Source organism: Lathyrus oleraceus, chromosome 1 (genome assembly GCF_024323335.1).
Source record: "Lathyrus oleraceus cultivar Zhongwan6 chromosome 1, CAAS_Psat_ZW6_1.0, whole genome shotgun sequence".
Taxonomy (NCBI): Eukaryota; Viridiplantae; Streptophyta; class Magnoliopsida; order Fabales; family Fabaceae; genus Lathyrus; species Lathyrus oleraceus.
In genome coordinates, this window is record NC_066579.1 from 392,260,012 (window position 1) to 392,267,498 (window position 7,487).

The window sequence follows — 7,487 nt, forward strand, 5'->3', positions numbered from 1 at the left end:
GCGTTTTCATCACTTGCTTGGTCAAGATCCATTCAAGGCCCACTTGTTCATGTGTTTCCTTTTGTTGGATTGGAATTCGTTTCATGGCCCCACATGCTCATCTCTTGCTTGTCGTTTGTTTCATTGGTTCAAGCTCAGTTCCATGGCATCATCACCTCCACTTGATTCAATTCATCCTTAGCAACTCATATGATATTGTCCTCATGCCTAGTCCAAGTTCATGTCTTGCTTAGGCCAAGCCCATGTCCATTTCAAAGGCCTAGTCTATGCTTTACTATTTCACATGGTCATTATATTTCAAGTCCATCTATGGTCATTGTCATGCCATTAGTGTTTGGTCCATGAATCTTTGTTTAAGTCATATTGCATGATACATCTAGGGTTTTTCTAAATCTCTACTTCATGCTTGGTATTGTCCATCCAGGTAATTATCCATTGGTCCCCGCTAAGGCCTAAGTTGATCTATGCTTTGTACCATCCATTATTATCTTTGGTTTGGTTTTGGTCCACCCATAATTCATGTCTTCGGGGTCCATGCTAATGTTTCATTCAAGTCATAGCCTTGATGATAATCCATGTTCATTCATACAACGTCATTTCAATCTCGGTCATTTCAATCCATTGCAAGTATTTTTCATACAATGGCTCATGAACCGAATCCACCAATCCATTTCAAGAATCATGTTAATTAAAAATTCAATACAAATAATTCATTCCATATCAAGCCATTCATTCACAAAGTTCAAAACCCAGTATAAAGCATGGGAATCTTCATTACATAAAAAATACAAAAAAATGGAAATGTTGACTTTGGTCAACAGTTGACTTTTTGGTCAACCTTGACCAAAGTCAACCCAATCCTAAAAAACCCTAAAATCCCAAATCCTTAATCCTAAACTCCTTTCCTAATCATTCAAGGTCCATCATCAGGACTCGGGAATACCTTTAACATTACATACAGTCCAAAGCATCAACATCATACCATAGAAAGCAATGCAAATCATGGCATGTTGCAGTACACAATACCACACCATACATCAAAGGAGCCAAATCCTGAACCTACCATGGAACTAAGCATAAGCACTTGCAAATAACCAAAACAATGATAAACCAACAACAGCAGTGGCAGCTATGGCAAGTAACCAAGCTACAAACATGCATACACGGGAAGGGAAATACAACTCAGGAGTAAAAAAAAGAACAAAACAAAGTCGCGAAAAAGTTTTCAGAAAGAGAGAGACAAATAATACAGAGAAAATATGAAGATCACGACTCTTCTGGTGCTTAAATCTACAGGTGACAGTTCTGAATCGGTGTTTCTAGCAAACGTTTTAGATGTGAGCCACTTCGGTTACTTTCAATGAGTTCATCATTTTCGTAGGTCGCACCGTAGCCAATCGTACCCCTCAAGGCCAACGCCAATCCATTCAGCACGAAGAGTATAAGGTGCATGCCTACAACAGAAATGGTATTTGTGTAGTGGGATTTATGGATGATCACTATCCAGTCCGGAGTGCATTTTCTCTTCTCAACAAGGTGCTGGATGAATATCAACAAAGTTTTGGCGAATCATGGAGAACCGTTCAAGAAGACAGTACTCAGACATGGCCCTATTTGAATGATGCTCTCATGAAATTCCAGGATCCTGCAGAGGCTGACAAGTTGATGAGAATCCATAGGGAGTTGGATGAAACAAAAATCATCCTTCACAAGATCATTGACAGTGTTCTTGCACGAGGGGAGAAGCTGGACAGTTTAGTTGAGAAAAGTTCTAATCTAGTGCATCGTCATAGATGTTCTACAAGCAAGCGAAAAAAACCAACCTGATGACCAACCTTGAGCCGAATGAGTGTGCTGCAATATGCCTTGGTCAATGTTGCATGACCTACATCCAACCTACCTGCAATACATCATGCTATCAATCACTGCTGAAACACAAGCTAGAACAATATGAGCATAAACCATAAGCAGACCTGCTACAACACCATTACAGCAGCCATGGTCATGCTACTTGAAACACTAGGTCAGAGCACCTGCTGCACAAGCACTACAATGGTGAACCGGGTTTGCTACCATGTCAAGCACAGGTTGCCCAGGCCTGGACCAAACCCATTGGGCAACAAGGTGGCAATAACCTGCAATAATAGACCACACCAGTCCACGGTTAAAGGATTAACACCACTGTAGCGGGGTATTCGTTACCTTTAGATTTATTGACTAAATCAAAAGTAAATCATACAATTCGAGTCGCCACCAAAATTCTATTTATCCAAAGGAAAGGTTAGAAAGCGAACAAAAACCGAGAAGTTTTATCAAATAAAAAACTAATAAAAATGTCAGAGATCTGGGTAAGGGGTTGGTTATGCAATGGGAAGGTTTTAAGCACCCAAAACATCCTTAGTACTCTAAGGGAGCCCTTTTTGCAAATGTGTATTGTAGGTTGGTATTTGTGAAAATATTTGTGCAAACATGATTGGGGGGATGAGAAAAGAATGTACAATTTATTTACAATTTTTTTGTTTGAATGGATAAACCCATTGCCTACGTACCATCACAAGGGTAGGATCAAAACCTCGTAGTTCGGGGTAAAAATCTCAAAATATGGGTGAATTGATTTTGACAAAAGCCTTAAGTGTTAGACGGTGTGGCTAGTGATCGAGAGGGGGGTGAATAGATCACCTCTTTTAAAATAAACGGATTTAAAAATTTTATCAGAGTTATTGAAACTTGGCGGAAAATTACAGTCCCGAATCGACTTCCGTCTATTCTGAACCGCTACTAGAAAACCGGACACGCGAATTTATTGCTGGATTTGAATTAGAACGATAGAGAATATTAACACCAGAATATTATCAAATCAAATGCACTTATCACTAAATCCTAATTCCAATGAATAAAACTCAGCTGACAGTTTTGTCAAACAATTGGTGTGTATGTGATCAATGATGAACAATGGTGGAGTTTAGATGAAGAAGTTTTCTTGCCACTATTGTATCACGAAATGTACAGCCACAATGCACCAACTGAAATCACAAAACTGTTGAAAACGTAAAGAGAGATAAGGAAAGAATACGATACGCAAAGATTTGGTAAGGAAGTTCCCCACTGTCGTCCTCGCGTGTGGGTACGTCTCCCTCTCAATTTCACATGAAATTGAGAACTGTAATTATCAATAATGCCGAATTCGTTGATACAAGGTTACAATACAAAGACAGAAATCTAAATCCCAAGATCTTCTTCTTGTATAAAACCTCCACTTGATCTGAGCTCAATCAAGAATTTCCTGCAAGAAATTGCAAACAATTTACCGGTTCCACGACCTGTTTGCGAAATTACCCAATTTCCAAACCCTACGCTACAGCTGAATCTGTTCTGCAAACGTGACTAAAAAACCCGCAAGAAAACTCCAGTTCTTGAAGGACAAACCATTTGGTTTTTCCTCGAAACCCCCTTCAACCTTCAACTCAGCTAGATCCTCGATCGTTCCACTGAACACCTCAGCTAGATCCTTGATCGTTCCACTGAACGTTATCTCGTTGATCCTTTAATCCAAAGAACAAGAATGATTATGTGTTGATGTTCTTGAAGAAAAGAGATTGAGAAGATGAAGAAGATGAAGTCTCTTTCAGGTTTCTAACTGCTTAAACAATTGCTGCTACACACTCCTTTGATTTGTGTTACAACTGTTTTTCACTTCTGAATTCGTGCTCCTTCACTTTGCCGTCAAAATATTTCTTATATGTGAAAGACAGAAGCTATTAGTAGACAAAACAGAATTATGTATTGATACAAAAGATTATGCATCGATACATACTGTAGCTTTGATTAATTTTAGAGAATTAATACAAGCATGTATCGATACAAAGCACGTATGTATCGATACATAGAACATTTTAACTAGGCATGTATCGATACAAAGCTCGTATGTATCGATACATAGAATATTTTAACTAAGCATGTATCGATACAAGGCTCGTATGGATCGATACATACTGAAGCAAAAACATTTTGTGATTTAAAACAAATTTATGTATCGATGCAGATGAACATGTATCGATACATACTGACACAAAACAGTTTTTATGAGTTCTTTTAAGAAATGTATCAATGTGGATCTTTACGTATAGACACGAAACAATAGTATAGGCTAAAAACACAAATGAAACATGTAAAATAATGCACAACCAACAATTAGACAATGATCACACAATTTGCTATCATTCAAAACTTATTCAAAGTAAAGAATTTGCTCATATTAAGGTCTTTTGGTATCAAAGGGAGAAAACTCAACCTAAACCAACAATCCACCATGTGAGGAGAGCTTCAACATACTAGTGAGGGATCCATCCTATAATAAGTATGGAAGACTTATAGTCCAATCACTAAGGATGAGGTGAGGTTTACATCAACCACTATGATAACTCAAACCTATGGCTAATGTTTATGAAAAAGGTTTTAACAAAGGTGGCCATTGGAACCACAAAAAACAATTTGAAGTGAGTTATATTTACAAATTAGAAGTATTCACAAAATGAGGTCAAAGTTGACTTAAGGTTCATTCAAAATAAGTATTAGTGAAAAAAATTGGAAAATCAAAGGTATAAGGCCTAGGTTTCTAGTTTGAAAAAAAATGTCAATGTTTGCACAAAATGAGTTTGGCTTGAGTTAGAGTGGAGAGAAGAAGAGAAAGACTAGTCCTAAACATGCAAAGATGAGAGAAGAGAATAAAACCCTTGGAGTTCCTTTCTTGAGATCATAAAGATGATCCAAGATGCTCCTTTCCTTTGGACTTAGCAATTAACTCAAACAATCAAACAAATATTCAATCAAGCTCCTAGGATCCTCCAATTAGCTTGTCTCTTAACTTGGATGGTCATGACAATGATCCTTCTAACTATCTCAAGTTCGGAATCCCTATCACACAAGAACAAACAATAAAAAAGTTCACAATGCAATAATAGAAATTGACAAAGAGAGAGTTTAGATTAGGGGTCCTTTCAAGTCAACATCAAGATGTAAGCATTCTAAAGGCATGAGGCCTAGTTGCTCTTCAATCAATTTAAGCATTCTAAAGGCATGAGGCCTAGTTGCTCTTGAACTCCTTAAGCATAGGTGAGGTCTTAATTCTAAGTCCTTTCTCCTTTTTGCATTGGATTCACACAAACAAAGACAAAACAATCACAAGGCAATAGTATATTTACACAATAATATTCGCAGTGCAGAAGAACTACCTTACAGAAGAATATATAATTTCATCTAGAATATTCGCAGTGCAGGAGAACTACCTTACAGAAGAATACAAACGATTAAAATCCAAAATACCTTACAGAAGAATACAAACGATTAAAATCCAAGATAAATCTAACGGCTCTCTGCATCGCACACCTAACAATTAGTAGGTTGTTATAACCACTTCATTATATAAAGAGAACGCGAGACAATTTCAGTTACACAATTTCAAATTTAAATTTCATTTACTCTTCTTCTTCCGATATTGACTTATATATATATATATATATATATATATATATATATATATATATATATATATATATATACTTTCGTGTCGTCAGTAATAGTCATCAAAAGTCACTTAGACAGACTTATAATTTCGTCTAGAATATCCACAGCGCATGAGTACTATCTTACGGAAGAATACAAGTGATTCAAATCCAAGATACATCCAACGGCTCCCTACATCACAAGCCTAGCAAGTAGCGGGATGTTATAAGCACTTCATTATATAAAGAGAACGCGAGCCAATTTAAGGTACACAAGTTCAAATTCAAATTTCATTCACTCTTCTCCTTCTAATATTGACTTGAGTGTTGGAGTGTTAATCTTGCAGGGCAGTCCCCTTCTCCACTGCATCAGAAGCTCATATCCACCGTTATCCATTGCAACAGCCGAATCTATAACAATATCTGCTTCCATAACGGAAGAGTGACGCTGTTAGATGTGGGAAAGATACGTCATTTGAAAAGTATGGTGAAACTGTGTGTTTGTTAGATGTGCTTCAACTCTCTCTCTCTCTCTCTCTCTCTCTCTCTCTCTCTCTCTCTCTCTCTCTCTCTCTCTCTCTCTCTCTCTCTCTCTCTCTCTCTCTCTCTCTCTCTCTCTCTCTCTCTCTCTCTCTCTCTATATATCTATATATATATCTATATATATATATATATATATATATATATATATAATATATATATATATATATATAATTATATATATATATATATATATATATATATATATTATATATATATATATATATATATATATATATATATATATTATATATATATATATATATATATATATATATATATATATATATTTGATGATTAAGATTTTAAGATTTATAAATGAGTTGAGTGTAGCGCTATAAAATCATGATAAATATATTTTGAATTCTTTGTCCTTGTCAATGCTGTCAAACAAGAATTATTAGAGATAAAGAATGATGGATGCGAATAAATTATATCTATGGTTAGGGAAATTTGCAATAAGCATGATCTTTTGAGATGTTTTAATCATGCCGGTGGCAACCGCAAGCGTGAAACGTGTTTTTCCAACTATGAAATTTGTGAAGAGTCGGTTATGTAATAAAATGAGTGATTAGTGGTTAAATAATTGTCTTGTAACCTTTTTAAAAAGAGATATTTTTTAAAGAATTAACAATGATGTTATTTTAAATCAATTTAAAAAAATGGATGATAGACGATTTACATTGTAAATTTATTGCATTAAACAATATTATTTATCATTTTTAGTATAATTTAATTGATATTTTCTCTTATGTTTAGCCAAACCAATATATAATATTTAGATTCGCTTCTCGATGAATTCAGCAAAATTCCGTTTTGTAATTAGAATGAGTTAAACCTACTATAAAAATTTAATATGAAATTTTCAGAAACGATAATCATGTAAATAATTTGAAAACTTCCATTATATTTCCCACTCTCTTATCCTCAAATAATTTTGGTATAGAATATAACTTTTTTTTCTCCTTTTTTTCTTAAGATGAGTGTGGCATATTGTATGGCAAAGTTAAAGACCGATGAATATGATGTAATTTTTTTTCGAGCCGAATATGATGTGAAAGTATTTAGTGGGAGAATGTATGCCTTATCATCTTATTCACTTTATTTACTAACCAGTAATGGATTTTTCAAAAAAGAAAGTATATTATGAGCATGTAATTTTCTTTTCTCTTTTTGAAAGATTAGTGTTGGACTCCATTTGTTGACCACTTATGCCATAGTTATTCTGTATTTTCTTATGAACACCCTTAGCTAAAAAGAAGAACAATAAAATACTTGAACAATATATAAATTTGCAATTTACATAATTGAACAGATGATGGCATTATTTAGAGCTCCATTAGTGTATCCATTTGCATTGATTAAGCCTTTGTTAGAAGCATTCTTAACAATTTGACCTACTACTAAGTTGTCACTACCATGTAAGGATGAACCGGAATCTCCAGT

General features: G+C 35.0%; 1 pseudogene; it reads left to right on the forward strand.

The window, feature by feature from the left end:
* Nucleotides 1–1,234: 1,234 nt before the first annotated feature.
* On the forward strand, nt 1,235–1,967 carry LOC127109885 (VAMP-like protein YKT61; annotated as a pseudogene).
* The last annotated feature ends 5,520 nt before the right edge of the window (nt 1,968–7,487 follow it).